At 39.9% G+C, this 15,252-nt stretch overlaps 1 long non-coding RNA gene across 1 annotated transcript in view; it reads right to left on the bottom strand.

The window, feature by feature from the left end:
* LOC107970410 (uncharacterized) overlaps positions 1–15,252 on the bottom strand; it is a 42,569-nt gene that overhangs the window by 25,407 nt on the left and 1,910 nt on the right. The window contains exon 2 of the long non-coding RNA XR_010155333.1: positions 9,164–9,280. This is a non-coding gene — a long non-coding RNA (uncharacterized LOC107970410). The remainder of the gene's footprint in view (positions 1–9,163; positions 9,281–15,252) is intronic.

Genomic DNA, 15,252 nt, shown 5'->3' on the forward strand with positions numbered 1-15,252 from the left:
TATGGGCTGAATTTTGTCCCCATAATATTCATATGCTGAAGTCTTAACCCTTAGTACCTCAGAATGTGATTGTATTTTGGAGATAGGGTTTAAAGGGGTGACTAAGTTAACATGAGGCTATTAGTGTGGGTCCTAATTTAATATGACTGGTGTCCCTATAAGAAGGGGAAATTTGGACACCACAGAGAGGCACCAGGGGCGCATGTGCACAGAGGGAGGACCATGTGAAGAGGTAGCAAGAGGGCCATCTGCAAGCCAAAGACAGGCCTCAGCGGAAACCAACCCCACAGACACCTTGATCATGGATTTCGAGCCTCCACAACTATAAGAAAATACCCCAGCCCTAGCAAACAAATATAACCTGGGTTAAATATGAGTATACTCAAGAGCAATTCATATACAGCCACCACTTACCCCTGCATGGAATGGCCCAGGCTGCTGTTTCTGCATTTGCTTCCCATGGCAGCTATCACTTCTTATTGCTAGTAATGCCTTCCTTTGCTAACGTCCTGTCCCTTTTACTAAACTGACATTGCCTGAAAAGATAGATACCCATGAGAGTTAAAACTGTAACTTTAGTGACATCAGTGAAATTAGCAGAGTAAGGACCTCTGAAAATTCTCTCCTCCATAAAGGCAACATGAAGCCTAGCAAAAATGGTCAAAATCACGTATTCAGAACTCTGAAAAGTAACCAAAGGCTCGCAGCAGTCTAGGAGCATTTATTCTGGAAAAACATTTGCGTCATGATGAAAACAGTGAGCTCTGTCCTCCTTCATCCTCTCCCTGTTTCCTAGTTCTGCAGTTACCTTGAATACCAGCAGCCTGGCAGTCTCTAGAGGAAGCAGAATAGAGTTAGAGTACCTTCAATGCTCTATTCCAACAGAAGTCCTATTATTTGACTTGTCTGGAAGTTCTCTGGAAGATCCCACTTGCAAGGCTGTCTTATTTGACTTGAGTTGAAACTCAGAGCTCACCCAGCGCAAAAAGCCTTTGCCCGGGGGCATTTCTCAAAAACATTTAGAGGGAATTATTTAATTTCACAACTGCCTGAGGCAGTGAGTAATGTTTAGGACAATTAATAGGTTACCCGAAAGGATTTTTTTTTTCAACTGGGAAATGGGCATCCATAGGGGCTTGGAAAAGCGCCAAAATATTCCTGTGAATCTAGAAGGCCATTTGCACTGGCAGAGCACATATTTATGCCCATGGCTGTTCACATGGTTGGGATAACCTGAGAACACCCTAAACTCTAACATCAGGCTGACCTTGAGGATCTACACCAGCAGAAAGTGAAGGCTAAGGCAGAGCTGTCAACTGCATGCTGAGTGTTGAACACATACGCAGAGCCTCTCAGCAAACATTAAGAGACCTATTGGTTTCAAGTGTTTCAGGAAATCTGTCTAATCATTAGCTGACATTAAGCTATTCAAACAGAGACTTCAGTGGCCATACAGAACAAAGAATACAGAGTTTGCAGAATTTGTGCAGGTAAGTTACTAAACAAACAAATAACAAACAGCAACAAAAACATACCCTGGGATGGGGGAAAATCTGATTTCCAAAGTTGACACACTGTATTTTTTTAATGTCCAGTTTTGAGCAAAAAGTTATTAAACATGCAAAAAATAAATAAAAACCAAAAAAGTATGGCCCATACACAAGGAGAAAAAATCAACAGAATCAACAGAAATTATTCCTGAGAAAACCTAGATGCTGGATTTATTAGGAAAATATTTTTAAATCATCAATTTTAAATATGTACAAAGCATTAAACATGTTTAAAGCATTAAAGGAAAGTATGAGAACACTATCTTACCAAATAAAGAATATCAAGAAAGAGATATTTTAAAAATAGAAATTCTGGAGTTAGGCCAGGCGCAGTGGCTCACACCTGTAATCCCAGCAATTTGGGAGGCCGAGGCGGGCAAATCACCTGAGATCGGGAGTTCGAGACCAGCCTGACCAACATGGAGAAACCCTGTCTCTACTAAAAATACAAAATTAGCCAGGTGTGGTGGCACATGCCTGTAAGCCCAGCTACTCGGGAGGCTGAGGCAGGAGAATCGCTTGAATCTGGGAGGCAGAGGTTGCAGTGAGATTAAAAAGGAAGAAATATTTCAAGTCAATAACTTAACCTTCTACCTTAAGAAACTAGAAAAGTGAGAGCAAACTAAACTCAAAGCAAGCAGAAGGAAAGAGATAATAAATATTGGAGTGAAAATAAAATAAAAATAGAGAAAATCAACAGAATCAAAAATTTTATTCTTTGAAAAGATTAACAAGGTTGAAAAATCTTTAGTTAGACTAATTAAGAACTAAAAAGTCTCAAATTGGTAAAACCAGTAATGAAACAGGGACATAATTACAAATTTTACAGAAATAAAAAAGATTATAAACTAATACTACGAACAACTGTATGCCAAAAAAATACATAACCTATATGAAATGGAAAAATTCCTAGAAAGACACCAACTACCAAAGCTAACTCAAGAAAATGGAAAATGAATGCATGTATTATAGGAGATTAATTTAGTAATTTAAAAAAATCCCACCAATGGAAATTTAGGTCCAAAGTCTTCATTGGTGAATTCAATAGAATGTTTAAAGAATTAATACCAGTACTTCAAAAACTTTTCATAAAAAAAAAAAAAAGTTAAGAAAACACTCTTGGCCAGGCGAGGTGGCTCACACCTGTAATCCTAGCACTTTGGGAGGCCGAGGCGGGTGGATCACAAGGTCAGGAGATCGAGACCATCCTGGCTAACACGGTGAAACCCCGTCTCTACTAAAAATACAAAAACATTAGCCAGGTGTGGTGGTGGGTGCCTGTAGTCCCAGCTACTCGGGAGGCTGAGGCAGGAGAATGGCGTGAACCCGGGAGGCGGAGCTTGCAGTGAGCCGAGATGGCGCCACTGCACTCCAGCCTGGGCGACAGAGCCAGAGCGAGACTCCATCTCAAAAAAAAAAAAAAAAGAAAGAAAGAAAACACTCTCAACACCTTATGACTTTATGAGGTCAGTGTTACCCTGATAGCCAAACAAAAAAAGTCACTACAGGCCAATATTGCTAATGAATATAGATGCAAAGATCCTCAGCAAAAAAAAACACATTATCATCTCAATAGAGTCAGAAAAAACAAGTTGACAAAATTCAACAGCGCTTCAAGATATAAATACTCAAAAACCTAGGACTAGAAGGGGAATTCCTTAACCTTAAAACGATATCTATGAAAAGCCTACAGCTAAAATCATACTTAATGGCAAAAGACTAAAATCTTTCCCAATAAGAACAGGAACAAACAAGGATGTTTACTCTCACCATGTCTGTTGAAGTTTGTACTGGTGATGCTAGCTGGACAATTAGGCAAGAAAGATAAATAAAAAGAAATAAAAGATTGGGAGGCTGAAGCGGGTGATCACCTGAGGCTAGGAGTTCAAGACCAGCCTGGCCAACATAGTGAAACCCTGTCTCTACTAAAAATACAAAAATTAGCCAGGCATGATGGCATGTGCCTGTAGTCCCAGCTACTTGGGAGGCTGGGGCAGGAGAATCCCTTGAACCTGGGAGGTGGAGGTTGCGGTGAGCCAAGATTGTGCCACTGCACTCCAGCCTGGGTGACAAGACCAAGACTCCATCTCAAAAAAAAAAAAAAGAAAAAGAAAAAGAAAAGAAACAAAAAGAAATAAAAGAAATAAAACAAATAGGCATCCAGATTGGAAAGGAAGACACAAAACTATCTCTATTTGTAGACATAATCTCATACATAGGAAATTCTAAGGAATCTACATAAAAGCAATTAGAGCTAATAAACACGTTCTGCCAGGTTGCAGGATATAAGATTAGTATACAAAAATAAATTATATTTCTATAAACCATCAATAAACAATCTGAAATTTAAATTAAGAAAACAATTCCATTTATAATACCATGCAAACAGAATACTTAGGAATAAATTCAATAAAAGAAGTATAAGACTTCTTTTGGACCTTGAAAACTATAAAACATAATTGAAATAAATTAAGGAAGACCTAAATAAATATGGAAAGACATCCATGGATTAGAATACTTAACATTGTTAGGATGGCAATATTCATTAATTACCACAAAAATTCCAGCTGGCTTCTTTGCAGAAATTGAAAAGCTGAACCTAAAATTCATATGGAATTCAAGGGACCCAGAATAGCCAAAATAATCTCAGAATAGAGTTGGAAGACTCACATTTTTGAATTTCAAAACATAGTGCATAGATACAATAATCAAGACTATGTGGTACTGACATAAACATAGACAGACATATAAGTCAACAGAATATAATTGAGAATCCAGAAATAAATCCATACATTTATGGTTAATTGATTTTAGACAAGGATGCCAAGACAGTTCAATGAGGGAAAGAACAGTCTTTTCAACAACTCTCACTGGGACAGCTGGACATTGATATGCAAAAGAATGAAGATGGACCCCCACCTCACACCATATACAAAAATTAAAATGAATCGAAGATCTATATGTAAGAGCTAAAACTATAAACTTCTAGAGGACAACATAGGTGTAAATCTTCTTGACTTTGGCTTCGGCAATAATTACCTAGATATAACACCTAAAGCACAAGCAACAAAAGAAAAAATAAATTGGATTTCTTCAAAATTAAAAGCTTTTATGCTTCCAAGTTCACCCTTAAGAAAGTGAAAAGATGGCCGGGTGCGGTGGCTCATGCCTGTAATCCCAGCACTTTGGGAGGCTGAGATAGGTGGCTCACGAGGTCAGGAGTTTGAGACCAGCCTGGCCAACATGGTGAAACCCCATCTCTACTAAAAATACAAAAATTAGCTGGGCGTGCTATAAAAGAAAGTAAAAAGACAATCTTCAGAATGGGAGAAAATATTTACAAATCATATATCTGTTAAGGGACTTTATATTCAGAATATATAAAGAATTCTTACAACTCAACAATAAAAAGACAAATAGCTCAATTTAAAAATCAACAAAGTATTTGAATATTCTCCAAACAAAACATACAAATGACCAATAAACATACAAAAATATGTCTAACATCATTAGTTTTGCATCACTAGTGAAACACAAATCAAAACCTCAATGAGTTACCACTTCACATCCACTAAACTAGTTATAATAAAGAAACAGACAGTGACAAGTATTGTCGAGGATATGGAGAAACTGGGACCCTTTTACATTGCTGGTAGGAATGTAAAATGGTGCAGCTGCTTTGGAACACAGTTGGCAGTTCCTCAAAAAGTCAAACATAGATTTACCTTACCGAGCAATTCCACTCCTACATATATCAGAGAATTGAAAGCAAATAATTCATGCAAAAACCTGTGTGTGCATGTTCATACCAACATTATTCATAATACCTAAAAAGTGGAAGCAGCTGCTGAAAGGGTAAGTGCCATGTCCCATTCTACAGTCCACACAATGGCATATTATGCAGCCACAAAAAGCAATGAAATGCTGATATATGCTACACCATGAATGAACCTTGAAAACATTATGCTAAGTGAAAAAAGACCACATATTATATGATCCCATTTGTCTAGAATGTTCAGAAAATGAAAATCCATAGAAAGAATATAGATTAGTTGTTGCCAGCAACTTGGGGTGGAAGGAGAAAGAATGGATAATGACTGCTGATGGATATGGGGTTTATCTTGGGTTGATGAAAAAGTTTTGAAATTAGATAGTGGTGATGTTTGCACAAAAGTGTGAATATACTAAAAGCCACTGAATTGTGCACCTTAAATAGGTGAATTTGATAATATTCAAATTATTTCTCAGAAAACAATATATACATACACTCAACTGTGCCTCTATGAAGCAAATAGTTTCTGAAATAATTTTTTCAAGAGTAAAGGGCATGAGCCCTGGGAAGCCACAGCGCATCTCCTTTGACTTCCTCTAGGCTGTACTCTTGATAGCTGAGGTTGCTGTTAAGCTATCTGAGCAAGGAGTAGTGAATATCTTATGAGAATAATGTTGGTTACCACACACAGCCTAGTGACCTGGCTCAGACATAGTGACAATAAATGCTTCCCCAAATCTAAATTTCCAAGACCACAGCCAGCCACTGCAAGTTTTGGCAAAACCTATCATGAAAGCCTATCAAAGGGAAAATGGGGTTTGTGATTGATCAAATTTCTTTTAAAGTATCTGAAATTCGTAGTTTTGAAGTAAGCAACTTTATGAGGGCTCTTAGCCTTTAGAGAGACGTTCCAATGCCGCAAAAACATCCTACAGTAAGAGACAGCAGACTACTAATGCTCTATGAGGCTGAGGTGATTGGAGAAAATGAGCTTGAAGTCCTTCCAGAATATTGAGCATTTATCATAGTATTACCACTATTTAATTTCATAGGAAAAAAAATCCAAGGAACAATCCCTTTGTACCTTGACAGGTCCCTAGAAGAAACTTCTGTTACCACATTCAGACAATATCTACTTAGTAAATAAACAAACCACTTGGTTCCAAAGCTTGTCCATATGACACATTTCACAATTGCTATATTTAATTCAAATTATTTGGAGTTAAAATACACTCCAGAGTGTTTATTTTTCTGTCCCTTTCCTAGAGGGTAAGAATAGTAAATGAGACAGCTGGTTGTATTCTCAGCTCTGGGGTTCTGGTAAGCATTTTATATGGCAGCAGGCAGGAGCCGGGGGTGTGTGGTTGGAGACAGTTTTTCAAAATGAAATGGTCTGTCCTCCCCCACAGCTCCCTGCCCTCTGCCACTGCAGGATTACAGTAATTCTGTATCCCAAGACTAGTTACTTTTAAAATGCCACAGCAAAGTATCCCCAAAGGGTATGGTTCCCATTTGTTCATGTCACTTAATAGCTAAAAAACCTTGGGCAAATTCCTGAACCTAGCTTACAAGGTTCCTTTGTAGAATGGGGTTAATAATAGGACCTTCTAGCCAGGCACAGTGGCTCACACCTGTAATCCCAGCACTTTGGGAGGCCCAGACGGGTGGATCACTGGAGGTCAGGTGTTTGAGACCAGCCTGGCTAGCATGATGAAACCCCGTCTCTACTAAAAATACAAAGATTATCCAGGTGTGGTGGCATGTGCCTGTAGTCCCAGCTGCTTGGGAGGCTGAGGCAGGAGAATCGCTTGAACCCAGGTGGCAGAGGTTGCAGTGAGCTGAAATCATGCCACTGCACTCCAGCCTGGGCGACAGAGCAAGACTCCATCTAAAAAATAATAATAATAATTACAGGACCTTCTTCACAGTGTCAGTGTGAGGACAGTCAGTGAGTGCATGTGGAGTGGGACTGCTGGCACATTCCCCAGTGTGCCATGTGCATTGCTGTCTATGTGGCTGGCCCCCTGGAGCTGTGCAGCTGCCGTGGCCACAGAAGGGTCCAACCTAACAACACACATGGTACCCAGCAGTCAAGAAGTGGTAGCTGTTATAATTATTGTTATTATAGTAGTCACTTTTTCTTGCAAGAAAGGTGGACTTCCCTGAGTGCCACAAAGAGGTTTGGGTTAATAACAGAAAGAAAATTAGCAAAATTGAGCTTTCTGGACCAGGCATTTCTCTGGGTGCTTTTATATGTGCTATTTAATTTACTCTTCATATCCCCAAAAGGATATTATTAACTCTTTTTGAGAGATTAGAAAACTGAGACCCAGAGATTTTATTTTTTTATTTTTTTGAGATGGAGTCTTGCTCTGTCGCCCAGGCTGGAGTGCAGTGGTATGATCTCGGCTCACTGCAACCTCTGCCTCCCGGGTTCAAGCAGTTCTCCTGCCTCAGCCTCATGAGTAGCTGGGATTACAGGCGTGTGCCACCACACCTGGCTAATTTTTGTATTTTTAGTAGAGATGGGGTTTCACCATGTTGGCCAAACTGGTCTCGAACTCCTGACCTCATGATTCACCTGCCTCAGCCTCCCAAAGAGCTAGGATTACAGGCATAAGCCACCACACCTGGCCTAAGATACAGAGATTTTAAATGAGTAAAGTTATGTCACCATTAAATATTCAAGCCAGAAAGGATTGTGAGTCGGCTGGACTCCATATCCATTACTGTTCCCACAATGGTGGGAATGTATGCTCACCCAGTGATGCAGGATTTTTCTCAGCCCCTCTGCTGGACTTGTGGAAGGGGCACCCCCTCTACTTGGCTGACCCCATTCAACCAACCCCTTGTGGGAGGGACCACGTGAGTGAGCAAGTGTGGGTCCTGGCCAGATGCTCCAGGCACCAACACAGGAGCAAGCTCTATGTGAGGCCACAGCCTGACCAGGCGTGTCATCTCAAGGGGAACACGGCAGTGCCCAGGTGAGGGTGCCTGTGACCCCGAAGCCCAAGAGGGGGCATTACAGTGCTCCTTTAGTTTTGCCATCCATGGACGGGGGCGTGGTAGCTCAGTTAGCCCCTTGTCTCATTGTGTGGAGCAGCTGCCTTCCACTGGAGAGGGCAAAGGGCTGGTGTGATAGCCTTTCTGGGTACTGGCACTTGGTGGGTCCCGAGCTCTTATCTGGCATCCAAGAAGAATGAGGTCAGGTGAACAATTGAAGGATGGTGAAGGTGGAGAATTTAATTGAGCGATGGAAACAACTCTCAGCAGAGAGGGGAGCTGGAGAGGGGAAAGGAAGGGCAGGTTGTCTTGCCCGAAGTCAGGCTATCTCATCTCTACCAACTGAGTCTTAGGTCTTTATAGGCACAAGATGGGGAGTGCAGGCTGATTGGTTTGTGAGTAGGCAAAAAAAGGTTAAAGTGAAGACATCACTCAAATGTAGGCACGACAGTGTAAAAAACCAATTAGGAAAGGGTAGGTATGTGTAAAATAGGTGAAGGATGCTGATCAGAGGAAAGTATGCCAAACAGAAAGACAAGTTCTCAATCCAGTCCAAGGATTTAACTTGTAACTTGGCTTTCAGTCCTTCAACTGTCTTTGGCTTGGAGGTGAGGATTCACTGGGTACCTGCCCCTATCTGCCTGGGCATTTGGCTGCCTCCTGTCACTATCATCAGCATGTATTCCTCCTTCTTATGGAAACAGCACATCAATTTTCCATGATAGAGCCACCCCTCCCACATTCTCAATCCGTGTGATTTGGGTAAGGCTAGTCTCAGGCCTGGCAAGTTCATTCTATTTTATACAGTCACAGAGATGGTTCAGGGGTGAACACTTACCCAGTAAAACTCAGTCTCAGGACTTTTCTAAGAACTGTGGAAAGATGAAAACTACTCTTTCTGTCGAACTTGACACTATGAAGCCTGGGACTTCTGAGGTCCCTCCAAGGAGGAAGCCTGAATATGAAAGAAAGCAAAGAGATATGGAGAAACTGAGTCTGACAACAGTTTTTGAGCCTTGCCTAAATCCATCTTTGCCTAAAGCTAGATCTACCCTTTGACTTTTCAGTTACAGGAGCCAAAAAATTCCAGTATATTTTTTCTCAAGGATGTTCGAAGTAATTCTTTTGTCATGTACAATTGAAAGAGGAGTTACAAAATTAACGCAGGCAGTTCTTAAATCCACATAAACACCAAGCATTGTCTACAGATGATCTGTTCACTATTGTTAATCCTGTGTGGTGGGAATACAGTGTTCATCTTATTAATCTTTAAACTTTTCTGTACTTTTAACCTCATTAAGAAGATCAGAGAGGTAATGAAAACAGCACTGAAAAAAAACAGATCAGTTTCCAGCACAGAAAAGGAAAAAATACAAATTGTTCAGTATCTCTCAGATCCAAAACCTAATACCTGGATGAGTATCTGGTATAATTCTCACATTAACACCCTGTGCCACAGGTTTTTGTATTTGGGTTAAGCAAATAAGTAATGGTTAGTTTTGTATCGAATTGGCTAGGCTAGAGTAACCAGTTATTCGGTCAAACACTAACTTAGGTGTTGCCTTGAAGATATTTTTGTAGATGTCAATTACCTTAAAAAATATTATCTTCAATAACATGGGTGGACCACATCCAATCAGCTGAAAGGCCTTAGAAAATGGAGGTTTCCCTGAAGGAGAAGAAATTCTTCCTGTGGGCACCTCATCAGCTCCTGCCCAATTTCCCGGACTGTCGGCCCTACTGCATGAAATTTCAGATACACCCAACCAGACTTCACAATCATATTATGTCAATTCCTTGAAATACACCTATTTTTCTCTCTCTTTCTATTTCTCTACCATATATATCTCTCTGATATATATACAGCCGACCCTCCATATCTGTGCTGCATCTGCAGATTCGGCCAACCATAGTTTGAAAATATTTTTTAGGCTGGGAAGGGTGGCTCACGCCTGTAATCTCAGCACTTTGGGAGGCCCAGGCAGGAGGATCACCTGAGGTCACAAGTTCAAGACCAGCCTGGCCAACATGGTGAAACCTCGTCTCTACTAAAAATACAAAAATTAGCTGGGCGTGGTGGTGGGTGCCTGTAATCCCAGCTACTTGGGAGGCTGAGTCAGGAGAATTGCTTGAACCTGGGAGGTGGAGACTGCAGTGAGCTGAGATCATGCCACTGCACCCCAGCCTGAGCAACAGAGCAAGACTCTGTCTCAAAGAAAAAAAAAGTTTTTTAAAAAACAATGAAAAATAAAACATAATATAAATACAAAGAGCTATTTATATAGCATTTACATTGTTAGATCTAAGTAATGTAGAGATCATTTAAAATATACAAAAGGATGTGTGTAAGTTATAACCAAATACTACACCATTTTATATCAGGGACTTGAGCATCCACAGATTTTGATATCTGCAGAGGGTGGGGATGCTAGGGTTGGGGGGTCCTGGAACCAACATCCCACGGATACCAAGGGACGACTGTATGCATCTCCTACTACTGGTTCTGTTTCTGTGGTAGAACCCTGACTGACACAATCAGCCATGCCCTGGATGTTTCTTGGGTATTCTCTGATCTCCAGAATGGGAAAAGCCTCCTGAATTCTTCCCTGGGAGTCAGGCCTGCCTGCCTTCCTTTCTTTTTTTCCTCCTGGAGAGCTTCCATCTCAGAAATCTGGAAGGCCTCTATCTCTGAAGGGCACCATTTTCCTTTATCTGTCTAGCTCGTCATGCATTTGCTAGATATTAACAACTGTAATGAAGCCTAGCTTCTCCAATGATAGCTTTATTGCTAGCCTTACTCTTTGTTTTAGCCATAGGGAGCTATCTCTGTCCAATCCCAGAAGTTTACCATATTCCCTCCCCTTTCTCCTTCTCAAGTCCCACTTTCTCTTCACCACCTGTTAGACAGACTGAGAGCTGTCTCCCAACACCCATTCTCCCCTTGTTCCATGACAGTAGCCAGCCCATGACTTTACAGGATAAAGACTAGATTTTTCAAACTCCTTTTCAGATAAGTGCAACTAGGTTATAGCCAAAGGAATAGAATAGATGCAATGTGTCCAACTTCCAGGTTGTGCATTAACAGAAGGGCAGTCCCACCTCTCCCTTTTCTTTCATCTTCCAAATGGCCAAAATATAGACACAATGATGGGCCATACTGGATTTTGTGGGCCACAGCACCACCCAAAAGGGAGTGGAGAAATAAGAGAGAGCAAGCTTCAGACCTATACTGCTACCTGGACTTCCATCTGGTTTATGATACTGATTTGTTTTTTTTTGTTTTTTTTTTTTAATCTCTGCAGCAACGGCCAATTTTTTTTTTTTTTTTTTTGAGATGGAGTCTCGCGCTGTTGCCCAGGCTGGAGTGCAGTGGCGCAATCTTGGCTCGCTGCAACCTCTGCCTCCCAGGTTCAAGCGATTCTCCTGCCTCAGCCTCCTGAGTAGCTGGGATTATAAGTGCGTGCCACCACGCCCGGCTAATTTTTGGTCTCCAACTCTGACCTCATGATCTGCCCGCTTCGGCCTCCCAAAATGCTGGGGTTACAGGCGTGAGCCACCGTGCCCAGCTAACAGCCAGATTTATATCCTAACCAACACACCAACTGGCCAAAAGAATAACCAGCTCCCCCAACCCGCTGTCTTCCCCAACCTAATTATTATATCGGATTGTCTTGTTACCTGGCTGTTCCTCCTCCTTCCCACCCTTAAATATGGTTGACCCCCTCTCCCACTGGGTCTCTCCTTGAATTTGGTCTCTCTATGCTTTCTCCCTTAGAAATCTCATCCACTCTCATGCAAAACGACTTAACATGCTTCTAATCCTAACTCATTTCTGAGCACCAGGTCTGCTTATTGGACTTCTCATTGATCAATTTCCAGTACCTCAAACTCTGCATGTTTAAAATAAAACTCACTTTCCTCTCTCTCACACACACACACAAACACACACACACACTCACCATGGGGGTAAGTAGGCAACCTGTTCTCTTCTTGATTTCCTTATTTAGGTAAATGAAATAAATGACACCACCATCCTGCCAAGAACCCAGGCTTAAAACTACAGCAGAGGCCACAAATTCAAATGCTTAGAGACCAAGCAAGAGGCAAGGGACAAGTGGTAACTGTGGGGAGCCAAAGAGCTGCTGACCAATCTTAAAAAAGCAGCCACAACTTGCTGATTTCTGGCATGTAGGAATATTAGCCTAGTGCTGTCGGGTCTTCTGATCTTCCAAGAGAAGTAAAAAATCTAGATTTTATGTTTTATGTGATCTCTCTAGATTTTACAAACAAAACAAGAAGTCATCTTGAACTGGTCAATATGTAAATCAAAAATTTAAAAACATATCTCCTATTTCTAAATAAATATCATAAAATGACAATGTAACTTGCAGCAGAAATAATTTGACAGATCTTTCTAGTATGTCTAAATCATTTCTTGGTTTTTGGAAGTTATGAATCTTTTGATACAGTTGTCACTAGATTTTGCCCCTGCATGGGGTGATGATTTGACATAGGAAGCAACATCAAACTGTTCCAACAACTTCCTCACTAAATGGATAATCATTAAATGAATTAAGCAGAGAATTTCCTTAACATCAATGATACTGTTTTTAGTGTTGAATCCTCAGTTTCTTATTAATAGCAATTAAATTTAAACATTTTATAGACTATAATAAAGTCTAAGAACATACAGAACTGATTCAATATCTGTTATTGACTAAGTCACACAAATCACTTATTGAAATATCTTTTAACTTACTGGCTTATTCACTATGTTCTGTTCACTCTCAATTCACGGAGCTTCACAAACCAGGGGGCTTTATTTCAAGATTCAAAAAATTGAAAGGGCTTAAAAGTTTATTACATTTTTCACTTTTGTCACCAAATACATTGATTTATTAGAAAATCCAATAATTTTTCTCTTGGAATTGATACTTCACTTTTTTTTCAAACAGGATACCTATTTTTTCTTATCCATAATAACTTCCACTTATTTCAAACTTCCCTTTGTTTACATATGTCCAACTGCTTTACAGTTTATTGAAATAATGTCAGCTCTAATAGCTAAAACATGTTTTCTTATAAAGCTAAAATAAATACTGCTGGGCACGGTGGCTCACGCCTATAATCCCAGCACTTTGGGAGGCAGAAGTGGGCAGATCACTTGAGGTCAGAAGTTTGAGACCAGCCTGGCCAACATGGCAAAACTCCATCTCTACTAAAAATACAAAAATTAGCCAGGTGTGGTGGCGCACGCCTGTAATTCCAGCTACTTGGAAGGCTGAGGCAGGAGAATCACTTAAACTCAGGAGATGGAGGTTGCAGTGAGCTGAGATCGCGCCACTGCGCTCCAGCCTGGGCAACAGAGCGAGACTTCATCTCAAAACAAAACAAAAAAACTCTAAATACTGACATCTCCATTAAAATATCATTTATTAAGGCCCAAACTCTTTAAAATATATTTTTCAAACAGCCACTGCATTTGTTTCCATTACAGTGAACATACAGAACTTACTGACTTCCACAACAGGGGGTATAGCTCAGGGGTAGAGCATTTGAATGCAGAACTTACTGACTTCCACATTGCTTTTGCAGATCTAGCACTGCAGGCTTGTCCATCAAGGTTCAATTTGCATTACTTAATGTAGTTATTTCTGCTACTTGGTGTGTGGTAGTAAATATAGTTTATCAAGAAAAGCATGAGTTCCCTGACTTGTATTGGTTTATCCAAAATTAAATTTGATAATTTGGTGCCAAATTAAAACATCCACATTTTTCCTAAACTTTTGGCTGAAACTCCATACTCTCTCTAGAATTACATTAGCATTTTTTGTATAAAATCCAATGACAATTTTCTTATTTGGTACAATATTCCAATTACATCTTTATGGAACTATATCTCAAATGTAATTCTTTCTTGTGTACTCATAATAAAGACAATACAGTGTACTAAATGTTTCCCAGTGTCAGAAGATCAACAAAAACCATTATATTCAAAAACCTTTAAATTTGCATTTTAATTATTAAAACACATTCACATAAAAAAATGAAGCTTCTTAGATGATGATTTTAAATACACCTCTTTGATTTACATATTTTTCAAAAAGCTGTTTTCTCATTTGGGTACATCTGGTTTTTAACAGGTGGGTCCAGAATACAATGGCGTGTTCATATCAATATTAATCCTTTTGAAGTTCTAGTAAATGTGTGTGAAATGCTCAATTATACTTAACTATATAGTAGTGCTAAAAATTCTGACAGTACCTTCTAAATCTTTTTTTTTTTTTTTTTTTTTTGAGACAGAGTCTCGCTCTGTTGCCCAGGCTGGAGGGCAGTGATGAGATCTCGGTTTACTGCAACCTCCATCCCCCAGGGTTCTAGCCATTCTTATGTCTCAGCCTCCTGAGTAGTTGGGATTACAGGCACGCACCACCATGCTCGGCTAATTTTTTATTTTTAGTAGAGGCGAGATTTCACCATGTTGGCCAGGCTGGTCTCGAACTCCTGGCCTCAAGTGATCTGCCCACCTTGGCTTCCCAAAGTGCTGGGATTTCATGAGCCACCAAGTTTGGCCCTAAATCTTTTTGATTGCTTTATCCTCACTCTGATAACCTTTTTGGGAGTTCTAAGTTTTCAAATACTTAATTTATGAAACTGATTATATTCTTTTAAGTTCTTTTCTCATCGATAATCACAATTTTTCTTCACTTGCACAAGCTTTAAGAGCATTCTGATGAAATATATGTTTAACACTTTGATCTTTTAACAATAGAACTTCTGAGCACTAAGTACCCAACATTTCTGTCACTAGCAATGTCAAATTTTTGGTTGAAAAAAATTATTTTTTCACTACAAAACTATAGATTTTATGTAATAAAGTTTATCTTATAAATTATAAATTTTATTTTGTGCTGATTCTTAAACAGT

Source organism: Pan troglodytes, chromosome 2 (assembly GCF_028858775.2).
Source record: "Pan troglodytes isolate AG18354 chromosome 2, NHGRI_mPanTro3-v2.0_pri, whole genome shotgun sequence".
Classification (NCBI taxonomy): domain Eukaryota; kingdom Metazoa; phylum Chordata; class Mammalia; order Primates; family Hominidae; genus Pan; species Pan troglodytes.